This window comes from Gymnoscopelus microlampas (assembly GCF_963454915.1).
Source record: "Gymnoscopelus microlampas genome assembly, chromosome: 4".
Taxonomy (NCBI): domain Eukaryota; kingdom Metazoa; phylum Chordata; class Actinopteri; order Myctophiformes; family Myctophidae; genus Gymnoscopelus; species Gymnoscopelus microlampas.
The window spans coordinates 41,021,503-41,043,335 of NC_139941.1; the positions used below are offsets into that span (position 1 = coordinate 41,021,503).

The window sequence follows — 21,833 nt, forward strand, 5'->3', positions numbered from 1 at the left end:
TGGAACGTATCCATACAAGATCCACCCTAGTTTAGTCTGCATGACTCCATGCAACCTAACAGATGGTTCACTGAGCTCAGCTCCAGCAAGGCTGTACCACTGCCAGTTTCATTACAGGGGTCCACTTGGATGTGGGACAAGTGCAAATATGTCTGCCACCACCACAACAGCCACACCAACACAAGAAATAGAAGTACAATTGCCAAGATGAACAGCACAGCACACACTATTAAAGATCCTTAATTCCAAATATTTGCATTCATATAGACATTTTCACAGTTGACAAAATAAATATTCTAAATGGTTCCAAGTTTATTTCCTGTTGCAGTGTTTGTGAATATCAGTATATGGCTGTTCCCTAGCAACCCAATTCCACTGACAAGGTCTATACTCTCTAGGAAGCCTGTGTAGCATAGCATAATTTGAAACAGCGACTAATTATGGCACCATAAATAGTCAAATAAAATGGCAAAGTGTAGCATACTGATTGAGGAAAACATTATCTCATCTTGAGCATGCTGTGTCCACTTCTGAGGCTATTCGAAAATAAATCAATCAAGCACACTTTAAGCAATTCAATTCTGCCTGGTGCCGATTAATACTCTCTCTAGACCAATATCAAGATAAAAAATATAGTTGGATGGACAGCTACAGTATGATGTAACAAAAAAGACAGTAAATCCAGCTTTTTTGATTCAAGATGAAAGAAATATCAAATATGTTCCATTGAGGCTGGAAGTAATCAAATTGTCTACAGTAAATGTTAGGCAACATATGATCTTGATAAAAAGGAAAGCAAGGACAGAATGCCTGGTATCAAGTGTGTTGGCAGGGGGCCAGGTGTGGATAGACGCAGGAAGTAACGGCTGGAATTCCAACAATGCAGGCGGTCATTCGGTTCTCCAGTGTGTGATGCTGTTTCTTAAATACTCTATTGTGGGTAGGAAGCAGTTAGGTGCAGTCCTGTGGGTGTGAATGAATTATGATCGTTGGCTTACTACACAAACATGGTTTGATCTCTGAGTGATCTGCTACATGACCAGCCACTTTCAACTGTCATGATAAAAACTAGGTTATTGCTCTCTCTGTGTGTGTGTGTGTGTGTGTGTGCGTGCGTGTGTGTGTGTATTTCAAATGTGTCTCTCTCCTTTTCTCTCTCTCTTCATGTTATTCTCATTCTTATTATGTTTCGAATATCGGAGTGGGAAGATACTTTTCCCAGACTGCTTGACTCAGACCCAGCCGTGACTATAATAAATGCCAGCAATGGCAGATTTGAATTATGTCTGGCCCAAAATGTACATCACAGCCAAAGGAAGAGCCTGGCATGTAATTATAACACTGTTATAAATAGAAACACATGCCACAAAGAATCCATCACCTCCATTTAAAAATCACATTTAAGCTGAAGCAGACTACTATGTCAGTGTCAACTTCTTTATAATCTGGGGATGGGGTGTTGAACAATATTTGAATTTGTATAAATTGTACAATACAACAATTTTGTTGTAAAGTGTTATATCTTGAAACTATAACTACAAGTAGAAGCTAGAAAACAAATGGTGATGCACTCGAATGTTTCACTAACCATCAAATATAATTATATTTTTTATGGGATGCACTGTAATTATCATGATCCTACAATAATAAACTCTTCCTGAAAGTAAAACTGAAATACTATCACTGACGTCCAATAAAATTGACTTTGACTGAAGGATCACATGCTTTGGAACAAGCACAGTTTCATAAGGTGACATTGTCAGGGGACAATACGAAATTGAAATCAAAGCTGATCCGTGAGTGGGGGGAGGGGTTGTTTTGATCAGGGTTTACCTCAGTACTCCAGGTTCTTCCTTCCAAATCTCTCTTCTCTAAACGATTATATGAATGACTTTAGTGACTCTATGGTGCTTCTGTCAGCTGACATCCTTTGAAAATCTCTGACATCTCAAGTCTGTTCAGCTGATACAATCACTCCAAGTTGTGGCTTTCATACAGAGGAACTCTGTCTACCCTGTAATGGGTTGCAAATTATTCTGCAACATCAAATACCCCCCCCCCCCCACATCAGATATTCCACATTTTCTAAACGACACATTTTAGTCACATTAAATACGCTGTAGTTTCCTCTCTCCATTTATGCCTTTGTCTACAGCTCTAGTCAATACTAACAGAGGGCTGTGGCTGCAGATGAGGCACAGCTGTGGACATCAAAACTGGCAAGTGAAAAACACTTGTGCTTTATCAGTGAGCTGACTAATTGGGCATTGCAAAAGATGGGAACAGATTACCCTGACACACGCCAGGGTCCAGGAAAGCCCAGCTGAAGTAAACAGTTCTCTTTCCTGCTCTGTGACGGCTGGCTGGAGAGATGGTGGTTATGCTGGCGGTTAGAGGGGTCTCCCAAACCACAGAGCAGAAAGAAAAACACAGAGAAGGAAAACAAACCCATCTGACATCATTGAGTGGGCTCAACGCTGAAATGTAGGTCGAGATAAAAACATGCCTAAAACGTGCCAAAGTAGTTTCATGGCAAAGTATAAGGTTGTTAGCAGCTTGTCTGAACATAATGACATAATATAAACCATAATACAATAAACTGTACAAAGACTTGAAATTAAAAAGGATGACTGGAGACTGCCAAAACTAAAACTGTGTGGAGTAGGATTTCTCAGATAAATGATCATAATGGCCCTTTTGGACAAATTGTTTCTTGTGTGCATTTCAGGGAACTGGTTTACAACAAAGCAGTGATTTCTGCCACTGAAAGAGCTGTGATGATACATATAGGTGTTGCCTTTAGAAACCAGTAGGCTACGTGAACCAGAGGTTACCGTTTCAGACCATTAAGAGGGCACTGGCCTCACCAAAGTCATCAACTATGTACACAGCATGGGATGTTGTGATCTTCCAAATACAATTCTTCAATGTTAAGTCACTGTATTCACAGCTTGTACGTCTCACTGGGCATCAAACAGCACAGATGTAGACATCCTGTAGTGTCAGTGCTTGAAATGACCCCTTACGGAATGTCACACACCATACCGTGTATGTCTGTGTGTGCTTGTATGTGTGTGTATGACACACACACACGCGCACACACAAATGATAGATTTATATAATAGCTTTTCTCCCCTTTTTTTTTTGCTAAATGTGAGTGTGGGACAAGCCAGGATTACAGTCAATGCATTCAAGATAACATAAACCTTGCACAAATCTGTCACACCCATTGACTGTAGTAGGCTAGATTAGAGCTTCCACCAGAGACGCACTGCTGTGAAGTGTTGACTTGTTCTAGTGGAAACTCTTTTTGATTGAATGCTCAATACTTTATTAACTGTTTGCAAATAGTACAGTGGTGGTTCGACAATGATACTAAAAGGATAACACAAAAAGCCCTAAGGGCACCACAGTGGTACAGTAGCTGCCCACTACCACGGAGGTTGTGGGTTCAAATCCACGTGGTGCATCCGGCTTTGTCGAGCTTCTACAGTACACAAACACAATTGGTCCATGTTCAGGGGAGGCAAGCCGGGCGGGGAAGGTGATAATAGTCACTGCACGTACTCCTACAAGCTGGGGCGGCACCTGTCAGCAGGGAGTGTTGGGCGGGAGGAGTATGATGAAGGTTCTACGTCCTTCCCGGTGGGGGCTCCTCACTGGTAGGTCAGTCAGTAGGATACAACAGCAGTGACAACACAGAAATGTGCGTGGGGAGGAATCAATTGGCATACTGACTAAATTGGGGGAAAAAATGGGTAAAAAAGAAGAAGAAAAGAAATGGGAAAAAGGGTCTTGTTTCCATTGTGGCCCTGTAACTGCCATTAGTCCTTCCTTGTCCTTGAAGCTTTGATTTTAGCCTACTTCGCCTACTTTGATGAAAATAGCAGATCTACAAGCTGAGTTTGTATAGGTCTGCTGCTATTTATGGTACGTGACTCTGTCGTATATGACATATGAGTATAAACTAGAAAAAGTGCTCCTCGGAGCACAGGTCAGGTAGGTTATTGTGGGGCAGCAATATTCGGAATTCACCAATCAGGATGGAATATGAAAAATCGGATGGATCCGTCTTGATCACTTGACGATTAGAGATAATGTGTGCCGATTTGCGTGATGTTTGGACAACATTTGTGGGAGTATTATAAAAATGTTTTTTTACATAAGGCTCTATAAAAGGCAGATGTGAAAAATGCAGGGCAAAGGTTTTTCCTTGGCCTCTCTAGGGAGTCTGCATACAAAGTTTTACACAGATCGGTGCGGTTATAGGTAAAAAAACGAATCGACCTGTTATAGCGCCACCAGGAGGCTGATTTTAAAATGTTCAAGTAGCATTTCTTCCTCCGTGGAGTGGGAATGCGTGTGGCAAATTTCACTGAAATCGCACGCTGTGTTCATTATTTGAGGCATTTTGTTCAAAACGGAGAACTTTGGAAGCCAATCTTAGCCAATCAGACAGAATGGAATATGAATAATCTGAAAGACCCGTTTCGTTAAATGACTATAGAGATACTGTGTATCAATTTGCGTGATTTTTGGACAAAATCTGTAGGAGTAATACGAAAAAGATTGTTTTGCAAAAATCGACCCCCTGGTGGCGCTATGACAGGCCGATCAGGGCAGAAGTTCTACTCTGCCATCCAGGGAGTGTGTATGCACAGTTTCGCTGCCATCAAGCCAATGGTGCCGGAGATTAGCTGTCCACAGACAGAATTACGGACGGACAGGGTGCAAAACAAATAGTCTCGGCCATGCCTTTCGGCCTGGCGGAGACAAAAAGCATCCGTACAGTAGAAGAGGAGGAGGAGCGAGAGAGCGCGAGAGCATACGACCTATTGAAAGAGCTGAATCCAGAGAGGCGTTTCAGCCCCATAGACCCGTACGTACTGTCATCATCATCGTAGAGACCACTGTGTTGTGCTGGAACCGACACGACGTAAAAAGCAAAGCAGCCTAGTGTGGAGCAAATGAGAGCGAAAAGTACTCTTTTCTGTGGATTATCTCCGGAAGAGGACGTCCATTAGAAGAGGGGGGACCGCGTACTGGCATATTAGGGGACGTTTGACGTGGACTGGGGGATATTAACGGTAAGATAACCGTAAGAGAACGCCTTCTTCTCCTTCTCCTTCTTCTTGTTGCCTTGCCTGCCGCTGAGGTTATAGCTTCCATCACTGGCAGCTGTGTTGCCATGTCCGCTTACTATAAGCGACTTTGGGCTTCTTTTTCTGTAAAGTCGCTTGTAAATATTGGTGGTTGCGGTTTTTTGGGCTTGTTTCTAAAGTGTAGTCGCTTATTTGGGCTAATTAATATTTAAACCAGTGGTTCTCAAATATTTTCATGTCACGATGTACCCCCACATTTATGTATTTGTCCCCCCCTAACCCCCATCTGAAAATGTGTTGTGCCAGATTTGTGGTGTTAGTTATTCCACATTTTATTTCAAGATGTGTTTTAAATAGTAGATCTACAAGCATGTAGATCGGCTATTTTCTAATGGCCGATGTAACAGTAGTTAGGTTTAAAGTGTGGCCTAGTAGTCGCCTCTCTTTGAATCTTTAGGGCTTGTTTTCATAGACCCGGTTGCTTGTTTCTCTCACAAAATTTGGCAACATTGATCACTGGCTGCTGTCTGTCGTTCGTTGGTTCCGTTCATGGTGGTGGTGTTGAGGGGGGAGACACCGTCTTGTTGTTGGGAGTGGAACCGTTCGGTGTGTGTGGGGGGGCTTTCGACGGCTAATAATTGATACTTCATTGCACTTAGTAACAAATAAATAAAAAGCACAGTTTTGGCTGAAGAAAGTGTCACTTATATCAGTTGGGAAATATATATATATGTATTTTTCAAGCGACATGACGCTTGTGCGACGAAGTACTACTACTAGTAACTAGGCTATTCTTTGGAACGGAAACATCGCTGCTGTGATACATTTGTGTTGTTATCATCATCACATAGTTGTTGTCTGAACCTGGTGAATCAATGGTGATAGTCAGATGTTTTTAAAAAGAACCCGGCGCCCCGGGGTGGCGTTGCACCCCCGGGGGGTCTCGTTCCCCCTTTTAACGGTTTCTCATTATGTTGCAAATGGTTAATTATTTTTTATAAATCAAGAACACGTGCTACATGGCTAACTGGGGCTAAGTCAGCTAATGCTAGCTGCTAGAGACTATAGTCCAAAGCACTGGCTTTATTCATGATGTCTCACACACCAAAACAACACTGGAATGAATTGCAAATACATTGATATGGTTGCATAAATGATGTGTGCTATATGGTGTGAATTATGTACAATTGGACATGTTTTATCATGTTAGCTGGTTTATCTGTCAGCTACGTTTGTAAACATTGGATCTAACTACTCCAAGTTGCCTTTGGCCAGTGGTGGTTGTTGTTGTTGTAAGTGTTCCAATGCAAAGAATGTATTCGTTTCCTTTTAATGCTTGGAGAAAGGGTTTTTATCCGAATAGTCTATCATTAGCCAGTCCGCTAACTAGCCTCACGTCCAGTTGTTAGGCTACACTCAACGTCAATGGATGGGTAGTTTGCTACAGCATGTTAGCTAACGCTGGGATCGCAACATTCGTTGTTTGTTGACTTAACTTCTCGCTTACTGTATCTAATTTCCTTATATTAGCTTGGCTGCGGTTAACCCACTCCTGGATCTCACCTATAATGGCTAACCAGTCTTAGTTAACAACAGCTTATAAGCTAATGAGAATGATAGGGCTTGTCTGTTAGCACAGCGAATGTTTTTGTTTTTGTTGAACTGTAGCTATATGGGACCCAAAAAATAATACTGATGTATTTGAAGCTGTAACCAAAATACATGAGCAAATACAGTGTAGTAACACTGTAGCCCTTGCAGCTGTCATTATGTCATACAGAACACCATCAGAAGGCTATTGCAAGAACTATTTGTGGTTATTATTACTCTTACTCAGTCACAACGCAACAGGAGTGCTTGATTTAAGCTACCTCATCATTTGCAGATTTAGTAATTTTCTGGAAAAAGTATTAACGAGGACGAGTTATGCACCTTCTGACTGCTTTATTCTGAAATGACATGAAAGGGCATTTCATTTAAATTTCCAAATCACTGATTGATTGATTTAATATTATTAGACAGAAATGTAAACAGCACGAGGTACAGTCAGACATCTGAGCTAAAAGGATAACACAAAAAAGTCCTGGGGACTTGTTTCCATTGTGGTCCTATGCATGACAATGCTATGATGATCTGACCAATTAAGACTAATACACAAGCATGATGACATGTGTCTGTGTCACAATTCTTACATAATTATTAACCAGAACCACACCCAAAGGGATTTTCCCATTTACTTAAATATCTATGTTTTGAAAATGTCAGAACAAAACCAGATGCCTGTTAAGGATAACCGTTGAGACTTGGGTGTATTCACTCATTTATATATTCATTGTTGTTAGACAATTCTATTAATTAATATTCCCTGTTGAGAAACGGTGTTATCCAGATACTACTGAAAGCTAGTTGACACTGTATATCAGTCTCATATTATCTGCAATAGATGTGTATACATTCATGCATATTCACTCTGGTGATAGATTGTACACTTATTTTCTTACTTATTGATAGAATATACATAGCCCCTTTCCCACTACGTCCATAACATTGCTGAAGAGAAAATAGCCAGCAAAGGCAGTGTACACTGTACAGTCAAGTTCACACATTGGTCTCCTTAATGAGAAGTTCTGTGTTGTGCCGTTTCAACATTAATTTACTGTTACAATATGTTATGCTCGCGCGAGGTGTCTAAAGCACACAAGACTAGGCATTTGGGGATATAACATATACATTGGGATGAACAGAAATTGTCCCGCCTGCATCTCACTTGGATCTGGGAGGTCGCACTGCACTCCTTGTGTGAATAGACACGTTATAACGCATCGTGTAGAAAAGCTCAATACATTTCAACTCTTGTTGAGGGCAGGACGGCAGGTATGTGAGAAAGGGGCTCATAAAAGCCCTGTACATAACTGCAGTCTAGGGTTACCTGTTCCGACAATTTCCCATAGTTTTGTTTGATTGGTTCAGCAGCAAATTTGACCCACATATGAAGATGTCATTATGTGTTTCCTGGTTCAAATCTGCTGCTGAGCCAATAAAACAAAACTATGGGAAACTGACTGGGAAACAGGTTTGCCACCCTTTGGAAACCTGGGACTACAGTTATGCACAGAGCATATTAACTCAGCGAGTGATCTAAGTCTATTTATTTTGAGCTATTTTATTGCTTTATTGTTATCTAATGACTACGCTTACCTGTACCTAGCCTGTGTTTGACGCTTACTGCTGTTGCTGACACGACACCTGAATTTCCCCTCAGGGAAAAAAAGTTTATCTTATCTTTTTGTTTAGCTGTTGGTGTGTTGGCTTAAAAGGCTAGTAGCCTTTACTACTACTAGTAGTAGTATTAAAAGGCACAACACTGCACTGTCTCAGCATCAGCCAAAAGTGTACAGTATTGGGGAATATTGGTATGTGGATCTTGCTCATAAGATCTTGGTTAATACGGTCAGGAGCCTGTATTTTGTTGTTGTGTTAGGCTGAACAATCACCAGACCTGACGAAGACCCACACAGGTCGAAACGTTGTCGCCTTAATAAAACATTTTCTACTGGGAGCTACAGATCAGTGTGCGGACTTCCCTTCTTCTCCATTAGGCTGAACAACCCACGCCCAAGCAATTATAATGAAAGGCAAGGGTAATGACATGAAAATGTCATTCAGAGCATATTGGAAAAGTAGTCAGAGACACTTGTCGTTGTTACATTTGACCAGTTTCCTTTGTTTGGCATTTGAAATTAAATTTTGATCTAGTATAATTGGTGTGCTCGAAGAGAATCTATGTATGTGTATTACCTCAAATCCCACCCTGAACCATATGCTTCCGTTCTCTGTTAAATGGAGTCAGTTTTCATAAGGCTGGATTGAGATCACCCAGTCTGATGCTAATCCACAGTGATGTGACATTAGATTGTTTAGCTGCCTTTAAGTTCGGGGCAGTCTTAAAAGAGTCTTTGGGGCACAGCACAGGTTAGAGCTCTGGAATAGAAAGAGTTAAAAGAGTGTGAAGAGAGATATCTCCAAAAGGGTAATGGGGGCAGAGATTATCCTGTGTTCAGTTTGGTGCCGCTGGGAGACGTTTCCCTAGTCAATTTCTACTCATATTATGAAACAGGAGGCAGTTATGAAACTGGAAAGAAGGGGAGTGCTTTTTGTTCATATTATTGTCAGGAAGAGATGATTTGACTTGAGGGAAGATGTGAGAAGATGAGACAACATATCCCATCACATCCAATCACAGTAATTACTGCTTTTTAAAAGAACGGTAAAACAAATCTGACCCTCACAGCCATAATTGTCAGAAATCCTCGCTTCTCATATGTCACTTAACAATGTTTTGGGTTTGTTCATTTCAAAATCTGAGATTGTAAAACCACAATGTGTGACTAGAAATGGGCCAAAAGAGATCATCCTCAAATAGCACTTATTGTTTTAGATATGAGTAGACGGGGAGGGGAAGGGGATGTTGGTGTGCATGTTAAGTTCCACATGATGTCACAGCAGCTCAGACAACACAGTTCACTGCCAGTTAACAGCTACAGTACGCACTGCTGTAGCACAGTATCAGCCAGACATCTAGTGTGTACTGAGCGGTTCTGCTGTTGCTTTGAATGAGGAATACATTCTTTCATTGGGTCATTCTCTTTTTCATGGGCATTTAGTTCATTCAAAGCCTGGTTCAAGGTTTTGTTTTTGCTTGCATCGATGTGAACTCAGTCTGCAGCCATGCCAGACGAGTCACACAAATGGCGATGCTTACTTACGTACAAGCCCTTTTCAAATTTCTCAATTTTCGAAATATTCAGCTGAAAACGATACTATATTTATTAATGTAGTATTTTTTTGGGCTACAAGAGGCTACACACTATACAGTGACTGTATAGCCTGCTGCTTAATTCAGCTGACCCTCTAAACATCAGACCTCCCCCGGCCAGTCATCAATTGGGGCACGTTGATGTAACTGTGGCATCATTGCTACTGTTACACTTTTGTGCACGGCCAGCCAGGTTTGCGCCTGGTAGCAGAGACTGCAAATGTGTAATCCTTCCTGACATCATGTGCATGAAAGGATGAATCAGGCTTGTGGCTTGTGGGACTCCACAGGTGACACTGGCTAGTGGCTGCCATCTGGTTACACTTCATGTTTCTATATTGCTCATATACGGTTTAGATTTAGGTTTCCTTTTCTTTTTGATTTCCCAGTATGGTCCACAGATACATAATGTGATTGGACAGTGGATACGATTCTCAGAGGATCCATACTGGGGTGATGTGAATTCATGATAGGAACTGAAAGAGGGGGCAATATGAGGAGGTTTTGTGAAACTGCCGCCCAGCCACAATCCCTCCTTCCCAGCTTCTCTCTTGCCTGAATGAGTAACAACAGCTGTCTGGTGTTTCTTGCTTGCTAGTGGAATGCACCTGGTAAGATGGCGTGCTTGGAGAATGTTATGGTTGACTCAAACAGAGAGGTGGCGTCGTATGATCCAACACAGCTGGTCTTCAGTAATGCTGCTAATGAGTCTCGCAATCACTGTGCCATTGAAGTAGACACACAGCCACCCCAGTTCCGAATGCAGTACTCGCAGCTGATGCTGCACAGCTTTTGCTGTTCTCTGGCATCGCCAAAATGGGAAGGGAAGGCCCTCCTCGAGTCAGGTCATTTAAGGAAATTGCCTTTCTCTTATTGCCATGACAACGCAGAGCACGGTTCCTCCCATGCCAGTTCTCCCAAGTAGCCCACAGCCTGGCTTATGATTTGACCCCTATCTTGGAGGTTTCCTCATTCTATTTTTTTTTGTCCATGACTGTCTGTCTCCCTTTCTTTGATTCTGTCTCTTTCTGTGTGGCATATTTAGGACACGGTTATAGAACCCAAACCCGTTACACAAGGGGGAAGGGGGGGAGGAGTGTATGTTGGGGTTCAGCCCAGGGGTTAATGGGGTCTGGCAGCTAGTCTGATCCTGGGCCTGTCACTCTGGAGCTCTCCAGGGCCTTGGCAGGATTTATGATGAGCAGTTTTCATTACAGCACATTGGCCAAAGGGGCTCCTTGCTTTAGTTTGGTGATTGAGGTCCTCAGTTGGTCCTCCATTGGTATCAATTCAAAGTAGAGAGACAGATGCACAGATGTTCGCTATTTAAAAAATTATAATCTTATTACATTTCCTGTTCTTTGATACAGTATGTTGTGTTGTGCTGCAACAATTCTGTTTTGTTGCCTTTTTTAAATGGTCCTTCAACATTCAATAGTAGACTGTTCTGTGCACAGCATCTGTATAATTATGCAGAGCCATCATCAAATTTTCTTTGTCATCCAAAGCTGGGCACTGAGTTTTAACTTTTCCAACAACAACCATTACAAAAGTTTTTCAATACTGTGGTCATCAAATATGTTATCCAGTGTTTCCCCTAGGTTGAAGTTGTAACTGTGGCGCGGAGGATCTCTCGCGATTAATGTTAATGTTTTTTTTTTATACAAAATATATTATTATTATACAGAAATATAAGTCAGGTCAGGTGTCTTTGAGATTGACAGTGTTGCGGAGTCACGGTGGCAAATACCACGAACAGCATGAAGTACTGTCTTCTTAATGTCTGTCTTTCTATATCTATCAGTCCCCCCCTGGTACAAACAACACCACTGACCGCTTCTTCTTCTTTTTCTGATGCAGGCTGAGGAAGGCTTGACGCACAGGCTATGCCCGTGCCTTATTAATTAAAAAGTACCAGAAGGACTTCGGAGTGCTGGCTTTTCATTGTTTTATACATTGTGAGCCGTGCACCCGATGAATGGAAAAAAAGAGCACATTCAGTGTGCTCGTTTGTATTTCTACTGCTTTCTTTTTCTCCCAAATGAAGTCAGCGTGGGTCGGATTCTGCAGCTAGTGTAGTGTTATCTTCTTACTGTATGGCAGGGGTGCCCACTGCCCTACCAGTCACCCACGGACTGATTGCCAGTGGGCCGCGAGATTATTTCGGATAAATGATTTCATTAATTCGGAGGGGAGATTTATTGATGGTTGATGGTTATTGACTGCCACAACTACCATTGAGCTCGTATACTTCAGTGTATGGTGGTACCGAAAATAGCAGTTCTACAAGCTCTCTACAAGTACAAGCTCACAATGCATTGCATTTTTTAAGGGAAGTTTATGGGGGAGAGGGAGTGGTCTTGCCTGCTGCGTTGAACCAACGTGGTCTGTCACAGTCTCTCAGCGTGACCAGAACGTGCACAACACAGACGCATCGGGTGGCAGCGATGATGTTCATATTAACTTGCTGTGTGCAGTGCATGCACTCAAACTTAATTGTTGATCATTGCGTGATGTGATGAAAGCATTTGTTTTCACATTGGTAGGTCAGGAAATTAGTCTTCATTAGATTTGTTACTCTGTTATATATTTTTATATATATATATATATATATATATATATATATATATATATTTTCTTTTTCCATTCTGACAGCACTAGTGTTAGGGGTGAAATGGTTGGTTCCCGTCAAGATCTGTACCTAGGGCTGGGCCAAGTGAATTACGCGATTGACGATGGTCATCGAAACACACTCAAAAAGACTGCAATAATCGCCATTTTATAATGTTTTGTTGTCTGTTTGTGTGTTAAGTGATTCCCACTACCGTTCGTCCGCTCATTTTTGTTTCAACGTCCTGCATATGTGGAAGGTTTTACAACAAATGCATGGCTTTGCAAATAACTTGGCAACAAGACAGTGAGTCGCTAGGTGAATGAGTGTCTGCTTCTCTGTCTGGGATTAATATAGCCACGTGTTCAACATCTCTGTGTCCCCTATGCGTGTCTTGATCTCCCTGCAGAGTAGATCTCAATCTTATTGTTATAGGATTGGTGTCAATCTACAGGATGTACAGGATGACATCACAGGTGTCAACAGTGATGTGAAACAATGTGAGGTGGCGAGTACAGTAGGCAGGGTTAGAAGATTCCCCATTGTCATTTCCATGTGTTCCCAAGTCTGAGACATTGGAAACATTGGTTTAGTGATAATAGGCTCTATGCACAGCAGACATATTGGCAAGAAATTGGGACTGCTTCCTTACTTCCTTCACAGGTGTTACCAATGATACTGTGTTCCATTCTGGACAAACGGAGTCAGGCTGCTGTTGTTGGCTCACTGGAAAGTCTCTGCTACACTAAATGGAACAGAGCCTTAATAAGTATTATTGGCAACACCTGTGAAGGAAGTAAGGAAGCAGTCCAATTGCTTGCCAATATGGCTTCCATGCATAGAGCCTTATTGTAATAATAGCATAGAGTAGCACTAGGTGATAACAATATGATCACAATAATTCTTTGCACATTGATCAATGTTGATATTTATCATGATATAGTATAATGTTTAGTAAACACTTTAAACATTTAAGCCATATTCAAACATTTAAAACAATAGTAGATCTACAAGCGCACAACGCGTCGCAAAGTGGCTAAAAAAGGGACCCATCGGCTGCATAACTGGCGATACCGATGTTGTCAGATGAACCTGGAGAGTGGCATTTGCACTTTGTCGCTCCCTGTAGATGGCACATGCACGCACTAGGGCAGGCCCCCTAGTGGCCTTAATCTGGTTTAATAATGGACAGTTTATGCAAAGTGAAAAAATGTTATGCAAATTGAAAGGGGAAAAAGTATCCTGTTCAAAGGCCAATCCCATGAGCAATATTTGGGCCAAGTTTGGAGGTAATTGCACAATTGGTCCTCTGTGGGAAGGCTTCCTGATTATAGTAGTGAGATGAGGTGTGCATGTGTGTGTGTGAGAGGAAGAGAGCATGGGGATGAGAAAGAGGAAGAGAGCAGGGGGATGAGAGATGGACAGAATTTGTATAGTACAGTATGGCCAAATTAATTTTAAAGATCAGTAGAATTCATTCTAATACAGATTTCATGTATGAGTATAAAGTAGGTATGATGTCTATGCCTTTTTGTGCCTACAGTTCATGTCTCTACATGAACTACTGTACCTGATACACTACTCCTTGGAAATTCAGAATACACAAGGGACAAAGATGCAAAGTTCATAATAACTACTGTATAACTTAACAGAAACGGAGGATATGAACTAAAGAACTAGGCAGACAAACACAATGTAGACGACGGTGATAAATAGAGACGGAACAGAGAGATGTGGAGAAGAGAACAGACATCAGTGCGCTAGTAGGCTAGCCTACTTATTGGTCTGGTGTTTTTTAATGAGCGGGATTCCCTTCAGTTGATGCATTCACATTTTAAGCCTGATTTATACTGCGTCATACGACGGGGTGTCTCAAAAAAAGAGAGACGGGTGCTCTGGAGAGAGGGAGAGAGAGTGCATGGTAGACGGACAGTCCTCGCGCTTTGTTACTTACCTCGCTGTGAATGTGTGCAGGAATCTCCCGTATTATAAGTACTACGTTTGTGGGAATAACTTAAATTATGTTACCGCAATCCCGTGCTGAGATTCAGGCCCTGACCTATAAAATGGATGGACGTGGCTTGACATGTGGATTATGTGGTTTTGCCTTGGTTTAGTTGGCTTCTTAGCTTGCTAGCCTTGCATAGACAGTTGTCTTCACTTTTAACATTAACGTTGTGTTTATTTCTATTTACTGTTCAGTGCACCGCTCACATCCAGTCTAGAGTCTAGATACTGTCTACCTATTCTGTAATTTGCACTCTACATGAAAGCTAGACTATGGGATCAATTCGCTTTGCAGGTTGTGTCCATATTTGTGTGTGTGCAAAGGTGGGTACTGGGTACAATAGGCGGTAGGTAGGCTTAGGCAATACTGGCTAAGTGTTCTTGCCCTTTAAGTCAATGAAGAAGTAAAAGAAAAACATAACGCAAGCTTTAATGCAGCTGTAAGCGGTAATTGGCATGCAACAATAATGGTCACCTTTTTCACCCCTATCTATTTTGCATGCCTGAGAACAATGGGCCCGATTCATGAACCGTACTTACGAACAAATTGTTCTTAGACCCACTTAAGAAGTTTTTTAAGAGATTTTGGCATTCACAAATGTTTTCTTAGCTGTGATTTGTTCTTAAGTTAAGAAGAAATCTACGCATACTAGAGAGCACTCTTAGGGTGGCCTTTGAGTTCTTAAGTGTGACATGTTTGTGCAAAAATAATGAATTCTCGAAGTTTCTTCAATTCTACAGTTGAATAATATAGGATTTAAATTACAATAATATTTTAGAGCAAAAAAGGTTCTCAAAAGTGTGGTCTGGGGACCCCCAGGGGTCCTTGAGGGAGTTCCAGGGGGTCCACAGAAAACGAGGAACAGTTTAATTACTTTAACCCTATTTTATACTTTGTTTGAAAATAGCCGATCTACAAGCTCACAACGCGTCCCATTACTGGCCATTTTGACCTTGTAGATCGGCTATATTCCCCCGGCCCATACCCCCACCCCCATATCCCCGACATTCGCCACACCCCCATTTTCCTGTCCCCTTCCTACCTGAAAGCCCCACTATACCCACCCGTCACACCCATCCCCATACCCCCACACAGCCCCCTACACCCCTCCTTGCACCACCATATCACCCACCACACCCCTATTTCCACCCCATTACCAGTGATGCTATGCTCATTTGAGAAGTGGTTGCTCTCTATTTTAATGACGTGACGCGCACGTTGCTTAACACCTACAGTACAGGTCACACAATGGGCAATTGATATGCATATAGGCTAATTCCTATGTTAATGTACCTGGCGTGAGTCGGGAGCCTTTGTAAACTTTGATGAAGTGTGAATTTAAAGTAGTTTTAAATCTATGCGTGTGCCTGCACACCCCCTGGCCAAATAAGTGGTTGCTCGGCGTGCAACCCCATCCACTGAGCATTGCACCCCTGCCCATTACATACCAAGCAGCTGCTATCTTTAAAGACCCTCCATATCCACCCAGCAGCTTTCAGTAATAAAATGTTTTATATCCACTACTAACGCTACCCCTGAACATGAAATATGGATAACATGCTAATTTCAGCAAATTTACATTGATGTCTAGTGGTGATATGTTGATAATGTGAGAGAAATAATAAAATACATTCATTAATTAAATAAAGTAATTTGCTGATCACTTCAGAAGTACCTCCACAGAACAATTGATTTATTTATTTTTATGTTCAACCATCTTTAGACTTTAGTTTAGGTATTCTTTACTTCATTTTCTCAACTTTATTTCTGTGTGATTTCCTGTGATGTCTGTGAGCAGCAATCACACACAGGTGTGACTGCAGGCAGAGCCATGCAGTCATGCCTTATATGGGGATTGGTGGGGCGGCTCCCTATGGTAATTAGGATTTACTGGCACACCACTTCAAGTTACGAGGATTGGGATTCATCATCATAAGAACATAAGTTACGAACAATTCTGCCTTTTAAGAACGTTTCATGAATCTGACTCGACTTCTCTTAGGAATTCACTTAGGAAGAAATGTAAGAGGAAACATTAGGAACTTATTGCTGCATGAGGCCCATTGTCTCCCCTATTCGATCAAGGACTCCATTTTAAAAGTGTCTGCTATTGCACATTGTGTCTGTGCTTGGTTGACAATATGGTAGTGTGATGTTCTGTTTAACATTATTTTAATATATTTAATATCACCCCACAATCCAAATCATGTTATGGTAATATGTTATGTTAATAACTATGGAGCGCAGAGCAACGTTTTGGTGAGCAGGTATATTATGGAGAACAGAGATGCAAAGGAGATGGCAAACTAATATCTCTTCCCTGCCCTCATTGCTGGTGTTGCGGGGCTTCGCGAGCGAACGTTAGGGTGCGCATTATAGAGCTTTATAACATCTTAATTAATGTTTTCGTGTGTCAGATAGGTGCTAATGTTCAAACTAAGTTGAATGTACTCTCGCGGGTACGCATGTGCATGCCCATGCATGTGCGGGCGTGCATATACAGCTCAAACTGCTGGTGAGGAGCCACTCCACACTGCTCCGGCTGCACTACACCCCTGTTGTTGCCAACTGTGATACCCTTAATAAGAAAAGAAGAAGAAGAAAGAAAGAATACATTGACAACACCAATAACACACGGTGACAGTGACAGTCATTGGACAGCTACTCAACAGAATGACGAGACCCCCACACTGGGACACAGAATCATTCTAATTCTGTGGGCTGGTGATTCTGCAAACTGCCCCATCATTTGGTTTGCTGAATGAATCACACTGTGTGTGTACACGTGCTCTGAACCGTGGGTAGCAAACAGTGTGGTTACTGCGGTATACCTTTTTAACAAAGCATTTTTTGTAGCTACACTGGTTTTACATCAAGGTTTTATGTGTTTTAATGTTTTGTTTTTTAGATCTTTCTATTGTTGTGGTGTGATGTTTTTATACAAAAGTTTAATGTAGGACTTTATGATTTATTTCAAATGTAACATGCATTATACATACATTTTATTGTTATTAGGATTACATTGATTTTGAGTTTCCACATTCCAACTTCTTTTGAATTTTTATAAATGAATGCCCTACTTATCATACAAGAGAGTCACACTAAAGTAGTGAAAATAGCTGATCTACTGATCTTCAGTACTTACATTTTTTGTTTGTTTTTAAATATATAAAAAAAAGGAGCAGTGGACATACAAGGTTTACACCCGACAGCGACGATATATAGCCTATATATGGTTCTTATCAGTATACAGTATGAATCAGTTTGAGCAGATTCCATTCCAATTGGCCTTGGTAGGCAACCCGGCCTGGCGGGGATCTGCACTCTGTGCTTAGCTTGTGCACAGCAGCACAACAGGTGAACACAACGGAATTTGCAACTGTGTGTTGCATACCAAAAACGGGCTCAAACAATGTCAAACTGTCATGATTCTAGCTGCTGAAATAAACTTCCCATTTGGATTATTGTATTTTACAAACAAAACATTGATGTTGTTTGCAGAAGGATTATTTATTTCTTGTCCATCAGAGCGGTGAGGTCACAGCTTAGTTCATTCTCTCTACTTTTGTATGATACTGATAGCCTACACTTTGAATTTGATTGCAGTTATTACTTTCTATTGCTTGCTGGATATTAAGACTCTCATAATTTTGGGATTTTGCTGTATTTTGTCACATTTATTAATCAATATTTTGTTGTTGATCAAACGTCGGGATAAGAGGCTACTGTTTGATTTGGTGTGTGTGTGCATGCACAGACATGTGCTGCCACTGACTATCAATGAGACAGCTGCTACACAGTTGTGTGCTGCCTAACTCTACTACTGGGTAGTTCTAGTGAAATGACAGTCCCTAGTAAACGTTCTTAAAGACAAGAGTAGGGTAACTTAATGATGATAAAAAAACATTGGGCCACATTGGTGGCAAAACTACCGATGCTGTGCATTAAAGTAACGAGCCTGTTTTGAAAATGTAAGGAGTAGCATTAGCGCAATTGCGCAGTGCGCACACCTTTCTCACGGACAGACACACACTCCTCCCTCCCTCCCTTAAAATTGGAGCAGAGTGACAAATTGTAATCTGAAACTGACAATTTAACACCTATTTAACCTAAGCTAATGTTGTATCCTGCCTAAAGTATAAAAATCCCCCCTATGTGATATATAAGGGGGGAATTTCCCCCATTTTGAAATATGAATTTCAGGCCCTATCAAACACACAAACGCTCCATGTAACTATGTCATGTTGATTGCGTTTTGGTACTGTAGGTCAGCAATTTTGGTATGCCAATGCAGTCGATAGGTCAACAATTATTGTGTAATACAAGCAGTCAATTTGCTTTGTTGACATAGGCAAGCCTGTTTATCATTTTCATCAAGTGTCTCGGATGGACAGGCGGGTTTAAATTCTACAGATACTGGATCAGATAAACTTTGACCATTAATACAACAGCCGGGTCAGCCGCTGGAGTCAAATGTTTCGATATGTCACGCTTTGTAAATGATGATCTTGTCCTCTTTGTTGTTGGCTGTCAGCTCCGAGGAGCTAATCACTTCTTTGATCATTCTTTTTGCATAGAGTTTCGTTGTTGGTATTCACTGTATAACTGTAAAATGTAATTTATTTCAAACACAACACACACTATTGCAATGACCAGAACAGAACCCTCCACAGTGCAGTGCTATGTGATGTCCATTCTCAAGCCCGGTGTGCAAGCAGCGCGACACTGTTTTACGATGGACAGCTTTGTAGGCTCAGACCAGAATGGCTCTAGAGAGAGAGAGTGCACGTAGAGCTCTTCTTCCAGCCAGTACTCACCCATTCACGCTTGCTGATAATATTATTAAAAGTTCTGTAAATGTATGCGGGAATCTCCCACATTATAAGTGAGCAATTTGCAGGAATCAATTGCATTATAAGCAAATTACATTATAAGCAAGTCCCACACCGAAATTCAGGCTCTGATTACTAATGCAATAGTAATATGGATTACAAGTAAACACATAGAGTAGATGGCAGCAGTGGTCGTTGTAGGCTATTTTGAAGTTGTCAGCATGTCTGTCTCATAATGATCAGTCAATCCACATCTGTGAAACTGCTATTTTATCTAAAGATGTCTGTATCTGTTCACTTATGTCTGGATTGTCTGAATTGAAGAAAGCTTCCCAATAGAATATACAAATGCCTTACTATACCTATTAGACTCATCATGTCCTATTTATTATCTATTCAGTAAGTTAAATTAATAAAATGCTTCTGGTGCTAGCTATGAGGAGACTATTATGTGTACAGCTGGTGAACACTGAGGGATATAGGGTGGGTGATCTATACTTAACTCTGCATCGGTGTCATGCACCAAACTACTTTTACAATTGCTCACAATGCCTTGAAGACATCAGACGACATGTGTGCATTTAGGTAAACATCAATTGGTGGTAGGTCAATGGGGGATATTATTTATGTGCGCAAACTGCACACACAGGTGAACAACACAAAGTTTGAAGAGGGGATCTACATCCATTGCAACACAGAGTTCAATGAGGGAGTATTATGTGCAGTGTGCAACATGCAGGGGACCAGGCTCATCCACATTCTTAGCTGCTGGAATAAAGTTGGCATTTGGATTATTGTTGACAAACGAACAGAACGTGGATATTTGCAAAAGGATTATTTTCTTCTCATCCGTCAGAGAGGTCACAGCTTCTCTTTGCTTTTCCATGACAAACTTTCAATTTGTTTGCAGTTATTCATTTCTATTGCAGTGCTTGCTGTACATTATTCGTAATTTAGGAATGTTGAGGTAATGTTTATTATCTGTGCACAAAATGCACTGACATGATTAATTGATTCTCAGGGATATTAACATGCCGTGGAGTCTCTGGAATGCGTTGTAGCAATAGATACCTTTAATCCAACTTAAGTCAGTATTGTTGAGAAAAATCGGTGTGTAGTGGACATAAATACGTAAATAAATAGATAAATAAACATACATTTATTGCAGAAATAACATTGTTTAAATCAGACACTCAATCAATGGAGACATTTGCTAAGCAGTTCATGGTACGTTTGTTATTTAACCCTCTACTAGGTAGTTCTAGTAAATAGCCGTTCCAAAGGCTGTGACACACTGAAAGCGCCACTTATGCAAGCATCACTCATATACAGTAGGTCTCGAAATAATAGAGGCAACCTTTCTTCATGGCTCCAACTCATTTTAGATGGTTTGTGCCACACATTGACGCTCCAAAATAGAACCGAGTCCTGGGTGACACGTGTGTGTCATTTTGATGCTTCCAGTGTGGCTGCAGCTGTTGTAAACTGGGTGCGTTTGATATGGGGCGCGTCTGATGCTTGCAGTGTGTCAGGGCCTTTAACAGACAAAAGGATAAATTAATGATGTAAAAAACAACAGCGCGCCTTGGTGGCATAACTGCCAATGCCGACAAAAAAAACCTAAATGGCTGATATGACAGACCTATTGTCTATTGTTCGGGCAATCGGGCTCTAGTGGGATTTGTCTCTAAGGCTGTAGTTCTACACACCTACAAATCCATGAAGCAATTGATTCTGATATGATAAAAGCCTTGAGATTGTGCTTTTTGATAACTGAGACTCTAACTGCAAAGGTGCGCTCCTCTGAGCAGTGAGCACTGGGTTGTGGGCTGTGTCGTGGTGTACAGTCATTAGGACACAAAGAAGCTGCGGGGAGAATGGAGTTTGCACGACAGACGGTGCAACATTTCATGTTTGTGGAGCTCCCTATCGGGCAGAAGTGAAAACACGTTTATAGGTGCATGTGTAGAGGCCCCTCAACATGCAATTTCAATATGGGGATGATTAGATATCTATGTTACGTTCATGATATATTGTGTTTTTTGTAAGCGATAGAACCCAACCCACCCACAATTTTATTCCTCTAATTATTGGCAAATAGATTATGAGATTAAGAAAAAGTTATTGTCACACGATGCACGAGAGCATTAATTTGTGCCTATTTGATTAATGGAAGCATGTTTCTGTTACTTAAGCTGCTTTCAGATATGGATACTGTTACATTTTCGGTAAACCAATTAACATAAGCGGCCGGCATAGGCAGTAGGAGAGGCGTTCTCACATGCCCTATTTTCCTGTACAGTGGCGGAATAGTGAGTACAGTTGCTACTCACGTGAGATATTACTGTAAGCATGCGAGACAAGGCATTGGTGATGAGAATTCAATAGTATCCATCCATCTGCAAGCTGGCAGACCTACTGTGATATGATCATCATCATTCATTATCACAGGGAGGCAGGGGTT

The 21,833-nt window shown here is 41.3% G+C and overlaps 1 protein-coding gene across 12 annotated transcripts in view; it reads left to right on the top strand.

Annotated features, from left to right (window-relative positions):
• Positions 1 to 4,925: 4,925 nt before the first annotated feature.
• Positions 4,926 to 21,833, top strand: part of ncor2 (nuclear receptor corepressor 2) — a 153,985-nt gene continuing 137,077 nt past the window's right edge. For all 12 annotated transcript variants that reach the window (XM_084054765.1, XM_084054776.1, XM_084054771.1 and 9 more), the window contains exon 1: positions 4,926 to 5,087. The gene's annotated coding sequence lies outside the window, so the exon portion shown is untranslated. The remainder of the gene's footprint in view (positions 5,088 to 21,833) is intronic.